Genomic DNA, 13321 nt, shown 5'->3' on the forward strand with positions numbered 1-13321 from the left:
CCAAACGGTAATAGAGATTTTTTCTGCACCTCAGCTGGTATCATAACATGGCCATGTTGTGTGAGAATAATTACCACATAACCTCCTGGGTTCAGATCCTTTTCGCTCCCGGCTCTGGTGCCCAAATGCCTGTATAAGAGCCTTATCCGGAGGTCCTTGGATGTTACCCAGCGCAATGAGGCAGATCTGTGGTGTAGTCCTCGTAGGTAAATAGGAACAAATGAGACGCGTTTCTCCGCCTACAACGCTCGGCGGCTTCCTCAGTCAGATATTTTCTATTACCGTTTGGAGTAAAATCTCTAATACCGTTTGGAGTAAAAAGACCACATGTTCATTTGCTAATTTAAAAGCTAATTTAAAAGCTATCAAGCTATCAAGTGGCTGATGCTATACATCTAATCAGCTTAAAACCACCAGCTGAGCTGTAAAAACCCTTTTGCTTTTAATGAAGGTTACATCCCGGCTTATACACGCTAAATCACAAGTATTCAATTTATTGCTGCTGTATATTAAATCATCTATACCTTCTAAATGAAAAGGAACAGCTACTGAAATCACTATATGGTTCAATCCATTTGAAAGTAAACATCATTGAATCCATAAGTGCGTGGACTTGTGTTTATTATTCTACATTCTGCATGAGAAACTGTGTCAAAATTGTTTCTAAACACAGCTGTAAAACCTGAAAAGCTTTAAGATTAATCTGAATAAGGAAATATATATCAATCAGGAGCATGGTTACCTTGTAACATCGAAAGGAAACAGTGGGATCCATCTGTATCTAATTGTTTATTTTATTGCACTGAGCAGAGTATCTAATTGTGAATGTGTTATTGTTTTTAAGCTGGACAGATTTTTTAGAATATCGTATAAAGTGAAATTCTTTAATGTGTATTCTGATATATAGGTAATATAAGGAGCAATATATTATTATTAACTAAAAAAGCAAAATACAAATAAAAAATAAGAATTTACTCACCGGTAATTCTATTTTCAGGGCCCTGACTACGTCCAGTAACTTGGAATCCTCCAAGTCCCGAGTAGCCGCAGGCACCACAATAGGTTGGTTCACATGAAAAGCTGATACCACCTTAGGAAGGAATTGGGAACGAGTCCTCAATTCCGCCCTATCCATATGAAAAATCAGATAAGGGCTTTTACATGACAAAGCCACCAATTCTGATACACGCCTGGCCGACGCCAAGGCCAACAGCATGACCACCTTCCACGTGAGGAACTTTATCTCCACGGTTTTAACTGGCTCAAACCAATGCGACTTTAGGAAATCCAACACCACGTTGAGATCCCAAGGTGCCACTGGAGGCACAAAAGGGGGCTGAATATGCAGCACTCCCTTCACAAAAGTCTGAACTTCAGGCAGTGAAGCCAGTTCTTTTTGGAAGAAAATCGACAGAGCCGAAATCTGGACCTTAATGGAACCCAATTTTAGGCCCATAGTCACCCCTGACTGTAGGAAGTGCAGAAATCGACCTAGCTGAAATTCCTCCGTTGGGGCCTTCCTGGCCTCACACCAAGCAACATATTTCCGCCATATGCGGTGATAATGTTTTGCGGTCACATCTTTCCTAGCTTTAATCAGTGTAGGAATGACTTCCTCCGGAATGCCCTTTTCTTTTAGGATCCGGTGTTCAACCGCCATGCCGTCAAACGCAGCCGCGGTAAGTCTTGGAACAGACAGGGCCCCTGCTGCAGCAGGTCCTGTCTGAGCGGCAGAGGCCATGGGTCCTCTGAGATCATTTCTTGAAGTTCTGGGTACCAAGCTCTTCTTGGCCAATCCGGAACCACGAGTATAGTTCTTACTCCTCTCCTTCTTATTATTCTCAGTACCTTGGGTATGAGAGGCAGAGGAGGGAACACATAAACCGACTGGTACACCCACGGTGTCACTAGAGCGTCCACAGCTATCGCCTGAGGGTCCCTTGACCTGGCGCAATATCTTTTTAGTTTTTTGTTGAGGCGGGACGCCATCATGTCCACCTGTGGTCTTTCCCAACGGTTTACAATCATTTTGAAGACTTCTGGATGAAGTCCCCACTCTCCCGGGTGGAGGTCATGTCTGCTGAGGAAGTCTGCTTCCCAGTTGTCCACTCCCGGAATGAACACTGCTGACAGTGCTATCACGTGATTTTCCGCCCATCGGAGAATCCTTGTGGCTTCTGCCATCGCCAACCTGCTTCTTGTGCCGCCCTGTCGGTTTACATGGGCTACCGCCGTGATGTTGTCTGACTGGATCAGCACCGGCTGGTGTTGAAGCAGGGGTCTTGCCTGACTTAGGGCATTGTAAATGGCCCTTAGTTCCAGAATATTTATGTGTAGGGAAGTCTCCTGGCTTGACCATAGTCCTTGGAAGTTTCTTCCCTGTGTGACTGCCCCCCAGCCTCGAAGGCTGGCATCCGTGGTCACCAGGACCCAGTCCTGTATGCCAAATCTGCGGCCCTCGAGAAGATGAGCACTCTGCAGCCACCACAGCAGAGACACCCTGGTCCTTGGAGACAGGGTTATCAGCCGATGCATCTGAAGATGCGATCCGGACCACTTGTCCAACAGATCCCACTGAAAGATCCTTGCATGGAACCTGCCAAATGGAATTGCTTCGTAGGAAGCTACTGTCACGATCCGGGTATCTGGACGCCATTTCTTACCCATCAGATGCCTCCTAAAGCTGGCTCAGCGCTCCAGGACCGGATCCCATCTGTTATACTAATGTTCACATTCCTGCATCCTCTCCTGTCTCTCTGAGACGCTGTCACAGTAACGCCTTATTACATCTGGCATGGCGTCTCCCGCGGCCTCCGCCGCCGTCCCTGAGCTTCTGCATGCAGAGTGTCAGAGTGGCGATTACGTCAGCCGCGGCCTCCGCTGTGTCCGCGTGGTTGGATGTGCACTTGTCAGCCTGGCGTCTCCTGTCTCCAGTGGCCGGCGCCGCCATTACTGTTTTCATTACCACATGGATTACAAACCAAACTTCCCTCCAAGTGTCTGCATGGGCGCAGCCATCTTGGATTCTGTCAGCTGATCAATTCCACCAATCTGTTCTCAGTATTGATAATCTGCATAATTGCCTAGCCAATCCCTTCCTTGCTGCAGGTATAAATACACTGTGCCTGAGCAAGGAAGGCGTCAGTGCTTTGGTTGTCAAACCTAGTTCCCGTTTGTCTCTCTCCTGTGATTGTCTTCCAGGTTCCAGCTCCTGTCTCAAGACTTCCACCATAGAGACCCGCACCAGCATTCCACCTGCGGTGTAGCCTGACTCTCCAATCCATTGTGGATTCATCTGTTTCCAGCTACAACATTACCTGCTTCCAGCCCAGCTTCCAGCAGAGTACAGCTTCTCTTAAAGGGCCGGTGTCCTTTCTACACTTTACCACTCTCCACCGGTATTATTATTTCTCCGCTCTCAAGTTCTACATTTCAGCTCATATTTCATCGCTCCCAAGTTCATTTATTATTTAACTGGTTCCAGCCAGTATCCACTCCGTGCTAACAACAGTCTGGTTCCAGCCAGTATCCTCAGCAGCCGTTTTATCTTCAGCAACCCAGCTTTTCCTGGAACACCAGCTGGTACAATCCTGGGTTATCTCCATTGCTACAGTCGGGCCTGGTAAGGACTTTCCATCTAGAAGATTATAAGAACTATCTCACACTACCAGTGCCCTGTGGCTCCTGCCATCCTGTAGTACCCAGGAACTGTATTTATTCTTTGCTGACTTTTACGTTTTCTTTTACTGCTGCTGTGTTGCGGAGTTGTCATAATAAACATCATTGACTTTTATCTAAGTTGTCGTGGTCACGCCTTCGGGCAGTTATTATTCATGTTACTTACATGTCCAGGGGTCTGATACAACCTCCCAGGTTCCGGTACATCTCAGCCCCTACAACTGAGGCTGCCTCCCGTCAGCTCAGGCCCTCAGTTGTGACAGTAAGCACTGACCAAATGAATCCAGCCGGAGACCAGGATCAAGCGGCCAGGCCGATGCAAGAACTGGCAGCCCGACTAGAACATCAGGAGGCTGCACAGGGCCACATCATCCGCTGTCTCCAGGATCTCTCTACTCGGCTGGATGGGATTCAGACAACTCTCCGTGGATCAGGCGCTTCTGGTGCGTCAACCACAGTGACTCCAGTTATAACCCCACCCACCTTACCCATTTCTGCTCCACGTCTTCATCTTCCAACGCCAGCAAAATTTGACGGATCTCCAGGATTCTGCAGGGGATTTCTCAACCAGTGTGAGATTCAGTTTGAGCTACAACCTGGCAATTTTCCTAGTGACCGTACAAAAATTGCCTACATTATTTCTCTTCTCAGTGGCTCAGCCCTTGATTGGGCATCACCGTTATGGGAGAGGTCCGACACCCTGCTATCTTCTTACACTGCATTCGTCTCAACATTCAGGCGCATCTTCGACGAGCCAGGCCGGGTAACCTCAGCTTCATCCGAGATTCTCCGTTTACGCCAGGGGTCATGTACTGTAGGACAATATCTGATACAGTTCCAGATCCTGGCATCCGAACTGGCATGGAACGACGAGGCCCTGTATGCTGCATTCTGGCATGGCTTATCTGGGTGTATTAAAGATGAGTTAGCTACCAGAGACTTACCCTCTAAGTTAGATGAGCTAATCTCACTCTGCACGAAAGTTGATTTACGTTTCAGAGAGAGAGCAACTGAGCGTGGAAGATCATCTGCTCCAAAATCTTCTGCTCCTCCTCCTCGCCAACTGTCACCAACTAAAGATGAGCCCATGCAAATTGGTCGTTCCCGTTTAACTCCTGCTGAGCGCCGAAGACGTCTCTCCGAGTCTCTCTGTCTGTATTGTGCAGCTCCGTCTCACACCATTAATGCCTGTCCCAAACGTCCGGGAAACTCCAAATCCTAGCTCGCCAAGGAGAGGGCCGGCTAGGAGTAATGATTTCCTCTCCATCTCCTCAAGATTGTAATCTCCCAGTCTCGCTTCAAGTTGCTCAACGTTATCGGAACGTCATTGCCCTCCTTGATTCCGGAGCAGCTGGGAACTTTATTACCGAAGCCTATGTTAAACGGTGGTCCCTACCCACCGAGAGACTTCCTTCGTCCATTTCTTTAACTGCCGTGGATGGCAGCAAAATTTTTGATGCAGTTATTTCTTTAAGGACTCTACCAGTTCGTCTAAGAGTGGGAGTTCTTCATTCCGAACTTATTTCTTTTTTAGTGATTCCAAGAGCCACACATCCTGTGGTCCTGGGCCTTCCATGGCTCCGTCTTCACAATCCTACAATTGATTGGACGACTACGCAAATCCTGGCATGGGGTTCCTCCTGTGCTGAGACATGTTTGTTTAAAGTATTGCCTGTCTGTTCTTCCTCCCCCAGGTCGTCTGATGTTCCACCTCCTCCATATCAAGATTTCACGGATGTGTTCAGTAAAGCTTCTGCTGATATCCTTCCTCCTCATAGAGAATGGGACTGCCCGATTGATCTCGTTCCAGGGAAGGTTCCACCTCGAGGCCGAACTTATCCGTTGTCTCTGCCTGAGACGCATTCTATGGAGGAATATATTAAAGAGAACCTAGCAAAGGGGTTCATTCGACCTTCTTCTTCTCCAGCCGGCGCAGGCTTCTTTTTTGTAAAAAAGAAAGATGGTGGTCTGCGGCCGTGCATCGACTACAGAGGTTTGAACGACATTACCATCAAGAACCGTTATCCTTTACCCCTGATTACTGAGCTCTTTGACAGAGTTAGCGGAGCTACCATCTTTACAAAGCTGGACTTGAGAGGTGCATACAATCTCATCCGGATCCGTGAGGGTGACGAGTGGAAGACCGCCTTTAACACCCGTGACGGACATTATGAGTACCTCGTCATGCCCTTCGGATTGAGCAATGCTCCAGCTGTCTTCCAGCATTTTGTCAATGAGATCTTTAGAGACATTCTATACCGTCATGTCGTGGTCTATCTAGACGATATCCTCATTTTTGCCAACGATTTAGAGGAACATCGTTTTTGGGTTAAAGAGGTTCTGTCCCGTCTCCGTGTCAATCATCTCTATTGCAAATTAGAGAAATGCGTCTTTGAAGTCAAGTCCATTCCGTTTCTAGGGTACATTGTGTCCGGTTCCGGACTAGAGATGGATCCTGAGAAACTACAAGCAATCCAAAATTGGCCGGTACCCTTAACCCTCAAAGGGGTCCAGAGGTTCTTAGGGTTCGCCAACTATTACCGAAAGTTTATACGAGACTTTTCCACCATTGTGGCGCCTATTACTGCTTTCACTAAGAAGGGTGCTAACCCGTCCAAGTGGTCTGAAGAAGCCATGCAAGCATTTCATCTTTTAAAACAAAGGTTCATCTCTGCGCCTGTTCTGAAACAGCCTGACATCGACTCTCCTTTCATCTTAGAGGTGGATGCCTCCTCCGTTGGAGTAGGAGCGGTGTTATCTCAGAGGGCTAAAGATGGCCATTTACACCCTTGCAGTTTCTTCTCCCGGAAGTTTTCCCCAGCTGAGCGCAACTATGCCATTGGCGACCAGGAGTTGCTAGCCATCAAGCTCGCTCTAGAAGAGTGGAGGTATCTGTTGGAGGGAGCTTCTCATTCAATTACCATACTTACAGACCACAAGAACCTTTTATATCTGAAAGGCGCACAATGTCTCAACCCTCGTCAGGCCAGATGGGCACTTTTCTTTTCCAGGTTCGACTTTAAACTCCAGTTCTGTCCGGGCTCTCAGAATCGCAAGGCCGATGCCCTTTCCCGCTCATGGGAGCAAGAAAATGAGTCAGAGTCTTCAGACAAGCATCCTATTATAAATCCGTTGGCATTCTCCACGGTAGGGATGGACTCTACGCCCCCATCAGGGAAAAGTTTTGTGAAACCGATGCTAAGGAAGAAGCTCATGCATTGGGCCCATGCTTCCCGTTTTGCCGGACATACAGGTAACCAAAAAACCCTGGAGTTTATCTCTAGGTCCTATTGGTGGCCAACTCTGAAAAAGGACGTCTTGGAGTTTATTACATCTTGCCCAAAATGTGCTCAACATAAGGTATCCCGCCAGTCGCCTGCGGGGCAACTGGTTCCACTATCTGTTCCCCGTCGACCTTGGACCCATTTGTCGATGGATTTTATTACAGATTTACCCATGTGCAACAAGTTCAATACCATCTGGGTGGTAGTTGACCGGTTCACCAAGATGGCACACTTCATTCCTCTCACCGGTCTTCCGTCAGCTTCCAAGTTGGCTCAAGTATTCATACAAGAGATCTTCCGACTCCACGGTCTTCCTGAAGAAATCTCAGATCGAGGAGTTCAATTCACAGCCAAATTCTGGCGAAGTTTATGTCAAGTCCTTCAAGTCAAGCTAAAGTTTTCCACGGCTTACCATCCTCAGACCAATGGTCAAACCGAGAGGGTGAATCAGGACTTGGAGGCCTTCCTCCGCATCTATGTGTCCTCCTCTCAAGATGACTGGGTTCAATTACTTCCCTGGGCCGAGTTCTGTCATAACAACCAGTATAATTCTTCATCTGCTTCAACACCATTCTTCACTAACTTTGGATTCCACCCTAAAGTCCCTGAGTTCCAACCGCTTCCAGCAACTTCTGTTCCCGCAGTGGATATCACCTTGCATCAGTTTGCCAATATCTGGAAGAGCGTACGATCAGCTCTGCTCAAGGCATCGTTCAGGTACAAGAAGTTTGCGGATAAGAAGCGTCGAGCAGTTCCTGCTCTCAAGGTGGGTGATCGGGTATGGTTATCCACAAAGAATTTGAGGTTAAGAGTTCCCAGTATGAAGTTTGCACCTCGCTATATCGGTCCTTTCAAGATTGAACAAGTCATCAATCCTGTTGCTTACAGACTTCAGTTGCCTCCCTTCTTAAAAATACCCAGGACATTCCATGTTTCCCTGTTGAAACCGCTGATCTTGAATCGGTTTCATTCCTCACTTCCTCCAACTCCGAAAGTCCAAACTCAACGAGGCGTTGAGTATGAAGTGGCCAAGATCCTGGACTCACGTCACCGTTACGGTCAACTACAGTATCTTATTGACTGGAAGGGTTACGGCCCTGAAAAACGTTCATGGACCAATGCTTCTGATGTCCATGCTCCTGCCTTGGTCCGGAGATTCCATTCCAAGTTTCCTCAAAAGCCAAAGAAGTGTCCTGGGGCCACTCCTAAAGGGGGGGGGGTGCTGTCACGATCCGGGTATCTGGACGCCATTTCTTACCCATCAGATGCCTCCTAAGGCTGGCTCAGCGCTCCAGGACCGGATCCCATCTGTTATCCTAATGTTCACATTCCTGCATCCTCTCCTGTCTCTCTGAGACGCTGTCACAGTAACGCCTTATTACATCTGGCATGGCGTCTCCCGCGGCCTCCGCCGCCGTCCCTGAGCTTCTGCATGCAGAGTGTCAGAGTGGCGATTACGTCAGCCGCGGCCTCCGCTGTGTCCGCGTGGTTGGATGTGCACTTGTCAGCCTGGCGTCTCCTGTCTCCAGTGGCCGGCGCCGCCATTACTGTTTTCATTACCACATGGATTACAAACCAAACTTCCCTCCAAGTGTCTGCATGGGCGCAGCCATCTTGGATTCTGTCAGCTGATCATTTCCACCAATCTGTTCTCAGTATTGATAATCTGCATAATTGCCTAGCCAATCCCTTCCTTGCTGCAGGTATAAATACACTGTGCCTGAGCAAGGAAGGCGTCAGTGCTTTGGTTGTCAAACCTAGTTCCTGTTTGTCTCTCTCCTGTGATTGTCTTCCAGGTTCCAGCTCCTGTCTCAAGACTTCCACCATAGAGACCCGCACCAGCATTCCACCTGCGGTGTAGCCTGACTCTCCAATCCATTGTGGATTCATCTGTTTCCAGCTACAACATTACCTGCTTCCAGCCCAGCTTCCAGCAGAGTACAGCTTCTCTTAAAGGGCCGGTGTCCTTTCTACACTTTACCACTCTCCACCGGTATTATTATTTCTCCGCTCTCAAGTTCTACATTTCAGCTCATATTTCATCGCTCCCAAGTTCATTTATTATTTAACTGGTTCCAGCCAGTATCCACTCCGTGCTAACAACAGTCTGGTTCCAGCCAGTATCCTCAGCAGCCGTTTTATCTTCAGCAACCCAGCTTTTCCTGGAACATCAGCTGGTACAATCCTGGGTTATCTCCATTGCTACAGTCGGGCCTGGTAAGGACTTTCCATCTAGAAGATTATAAGAACTATCTCACACTACCAGTGCCCTGTGGCTCCTGCCATCCTGTAGTACCCAGGAACTGTATTTATTCTTTGCTGACTTTTACGTTTTCTTTTACTGCTGCTGTGTTGCGGAGTTGTCATAATAAACATCATTGACTTTTATCTAAGTTGTCGTGGTCACGCCTTCGGGCAGTTATTATTCATGTTACTTACATGTCCAGGGGTCTGATACAACCTCCCAGGTTCCGGTACATCTCAGCCCCTACAACTGAGGCTGCCTCCCGTCAGCTCAGGCCCTCAGTTGTGACAGCTACCATCTTTCCCAGGACTCGCGTGCAGTGATGCACCGACACCTGTTTTGGTTTCAGGAGGTCTCTGACTAGAGATGACAACTCCTTGGCTTTCTCCTCCGGGAGAAACACTTTTTTCTGGTCTGTGTCCAGAACCATCCCCAGGAACAGTAGGTACGTTGTAGGAACCAGCTGCGACTTTGGAATATTCAGATTTCAGCCGTGCTGTTGTAGCACTTCCCGAGATAGTGCTACGCCGACCAACAACTGCTCCCTGGACCTCGCCTTTATAAGGAGATCGTCCAAGTATGGGATAATTAAAACTCCCTTTTTCCGAAGGAGTATCATCATTTCGGCCATTACCTTGGTAAATACCCTCGGTGCCGTGGACAGACCAAACGGCAACGTCTGGAATTGGTAATGACAGTCCTGTACCACAAATCTGAGGTACTCCTGGTGAGGAGGGTAAATGGGGACATGCAGGTAAGCATCCTTGATGTCCAGTGATACCATGTAATCCCCTTCGTCCAGGCTTGCAATAACCGCCCTGAGCGATTCCATTTTGAACTTGAACCTTCTTATATAAGTGTTCAAGGATTTCAAATTTAAAATGGGTCTCACCGAACCGTCCGGTTTCGGTACCACAAACATTGTGGAATAGTAACCCCGTCCTTGTTGAAGGAGGGGTACCTTGATTATCACCTGCTGAGAATACAGCTTGTGAATCACCTCCAGCACTGCCTCCCTGTCTGGGGGAGCTGTTGACAAGGCTGATTTGAGGAAATGGCGAGGGGGAGACGTCTCGAATTCCAGCTTGTACCCCTGAGATACCACTTGTAGAATCCAGGGATCCACCCGTGAGCGAGCCCACTGGTCGCTGAAGTTCCGGAGTCGGGCCCCCACCGCACCTGGCTCCGCCTGTGGAGCCCCAGCGTCATGCGGTGGACTTAGAGGAAGCGGGAGAGGACTTTTGTTCTTGGGAAGTGGCTGTATGGTGCAGCTTTTTCCCTCTACCTCTGCCTCTGGGCAGAAAGGACGCGCCTTTAACCCGCTTGCCTTTCTGGGGCCGAAAGGACTGTACCTGATAATACGGTGCTTTCTTTGGCTGTGAGGGAACATGGGGTAAAAATGTCGACTTCCCAGCTGTTGCTGTGGAAACGAGGTCCGAGAGACCGTCCCCAAACAATTCCTCACCTTTGTAAGGCAAACCTCCATGTGCCTTTTAGAATCTGCATCACCTGTCCACTGCCGAGTCCACAATCCTCTCCTGGCAGAAATGGACATTGCATTAATTCTAGATGCCAGCCGGCAAATATCCCTCTGTGCATCTCTCATGTATAAGACTGCGTCTTTAATATGCTCTATGGTTAGCAATATAGTGTCCCTGTCGAGGGTATCAATGTTATCAGACAGGGAATCTGACCACGCAGCAGCACTGCACATCCATGCTGAAGCAATAGCCGGTCTCAGTATAATACCTGAGTGTGTATATACAGACTTCAGGATAGCCTCCTGCTTTCTATCCGCAGGCTCCTTTAAGGCGGCCGTATCCTGAGACGGTAGTGCCACCTTCTTTGACAAGCGTGTGAGCGCTTTATCCACCCTAGGGGATGTCTCCCAACGTATCCTGTCCTCTGGCGGGAAAGGGTACGCCATTAGCAACTTTTTAGAAATCACTAATTTCTTATCGGGGGAAGCTCACGCTTCTTCACACACTTCATTCAACTCATCAGATGGGGGAAAAAATAAGAATTTACTTACCGATAATTCTATTTCTCGGAGTCCGTAGTGGATGCTGGGGTTCCTGAAAGGACCATGGGGAATAGCGGCTCCGCAGGAGACAGGGCACAAAAAGTAAAGCTTTAGGATCAGGTGGTGTGCACTGGCTCCTCCCCCTATGACCCTCCTCCAAGCCTCAGTTAGGATACTGTGCCCGGACGAGCGTACACAATAAGGAAGGATTTATGAATCCCGGGTAAGACTCATACCAGCCACACCAATCACACTGTACAACCTGTGATCTGAACCCAGTTAACAGTATGATAACAGCGGAGCCTCTGAAAGATGGCTCACAACAATAATAACCCGATTTTTGTAACTATGTACAAGTATTGCAGATAATCCGCACTTGGGATGGGCGCCCAGCATCCACTACGGACTCCGAGAAATAGAATTATCGGTAAGTAAATTCTTATTTTCTCTATCGTCCTAGTGGATGCTGGGGTTCCTGAAAGGACCATGGGGATTATACCAAAGCTCCCAAAACGGGCGGGAGAGTGCGGATGACTCTGCAGCACCGAATGAGAGAACTCCAGGTCCTCCTTAGCCAGGTTATCAATTTTGTAGGATTTTACAAACGTGTTTGCCCCTGACTAAATAGCCGCTCGGCAAAGTTGTAAAGCCGAGACCCCTCGGGCAGCCGCCCAAGATGAGCCCACCTTCCTTGTGGAATGGGCATTTACATATTTTGGCTGTGGCAGGCCTGCCACAGAATGTGCAAGCTGAATTGTATTACACATCCAACTAGCAAAAGTCTGCTTAGAAGCAAGAGCACCCAGTTTGTTGGGTGCATACAGGATAACAGCAAGTCAGTTTTCCTGACTCCAGCCGTCCTGGAACCTATATTTTCAGGGCCCTGACCACATCTAGCAACTTGGAGTCCTCCAAGTCCCTAGTAGGCGCAAGACACCACAATAAGCTGGTTCAGGTGAAACACTGACACCACCTTAGGGAGAGAACTGGGGACGAGTCCGCAGCTCTGCCCTGTCCGAATGGACAACAGATATGGGCTTTTTTGAGAAAAAAACCACCAATTTGACACTCGCCTGGTCCAGGCCAGGTCCAAGAGCATGTTCACTTTTCATGTGAGATGCTTCAAATCCACAGATTTGACTGGTTTTAAACCAATGTGTTTTGAGGAATCCCAGAACTACGTTGAGATCCCACAGTGCCACTGGAGGCACAAAAGGGGGTTGTATATGCAATACTCCCTTGACAAACTTCTGGACTTCAGGAACTGAAGCCAATTCTTTCTGGAATAAAAATCGATAGGGCCGAAATTTGAACCTTAATGGACCCCAATTTGAGGCCCATAGACACTCCTGTTTGCAGGAAATGCAGGAATCGACCGAGTTGAAATTTCTTCGTGGGGCCTTCCTGGCCTCACACCACGCAACATATTTTCGCCACATGTGGTGATAATGTTGTGCGGTCACCTCCTTTCTGGCTTTGACCAGGGTAGGAATGACCTCTTCCTGAATGCCTTTTCCCTTAGGATCCGGCGTTCCACCGCCATGCCGTCAAACGCAGCTGCGGTAAGTCTTGGAACAGACATGGTACTTGCTGAAACAAGTCCCTTCTTAGCGGCAGAGGCCATAAGTCCTCTGTGAGCATCTCTTGAAGTTCCGGGTACCAAGTCCTTCTTGGCCAATCCGGAGCCATGAGTATAGTTCTTACTCCTCTACGTCTTATAATTCTCAGTACCTTAGGTATGAAAAGCAGAGGATGGAACACATACACCGACTGGTACACCCACGGTGTTACCAGAACGTCCACAGCTATTGCCTGAGGGTCTCTTAACCTGGCGCAATACCTGTCCCGTTTTTTGTTCAGACGGGACGCCATCATGTCCACCTTTGGTAATTCCCAACGGTTTACAATCATGTGGAAAACTTCCCCATGAAGTTCCCACTCTGCCGGGTGGAGGTCGTGCCTACTGAGGAAGTCTGCTTCCCAGTTTCCATTCCCGGAATGAAACACTGCTGACAGTGCTATCACATGATTTTCCGCCCAGCGAAAAGTCCTTGCAGTTTTTGCCACTGCCCTCCTGCTTCTTGTGCCGCC

The 13321-nt window shown here is 48.4% G+C and overlaps 1 protein-coding gene across 3 annotated transcripts in view; it reads right to left on the reverse strand.

Moving 5' to 3' along the window:
• The window catches only part of ECHDC1 (ethylmalonyl-CoA decarboxylase 1), a 173364-nt gene that overhangs the window by 41381 nt on the left and 118662 nt on the right, over nucleotides 1-13321 (reverse strand). The window lies entirely within an intron of this gene.

The sequence above is a fragment of the Pseudophryne corroboree genome, chromosome 4, assembly GCF_028390025.1.
Source record: "Pseudophryne corroboree isolate aPseCor3 chromosome 4, aPseCor3.hap2, whole genome shotgun sequence".
NCBI classification, from domain to species: domain Eukaryota; kingdom Metazoa; phylum Chordata; class Amphibia; order Anura; family Myobatrachidae; genus Pseudophryne; species Pseudophryne corroboree.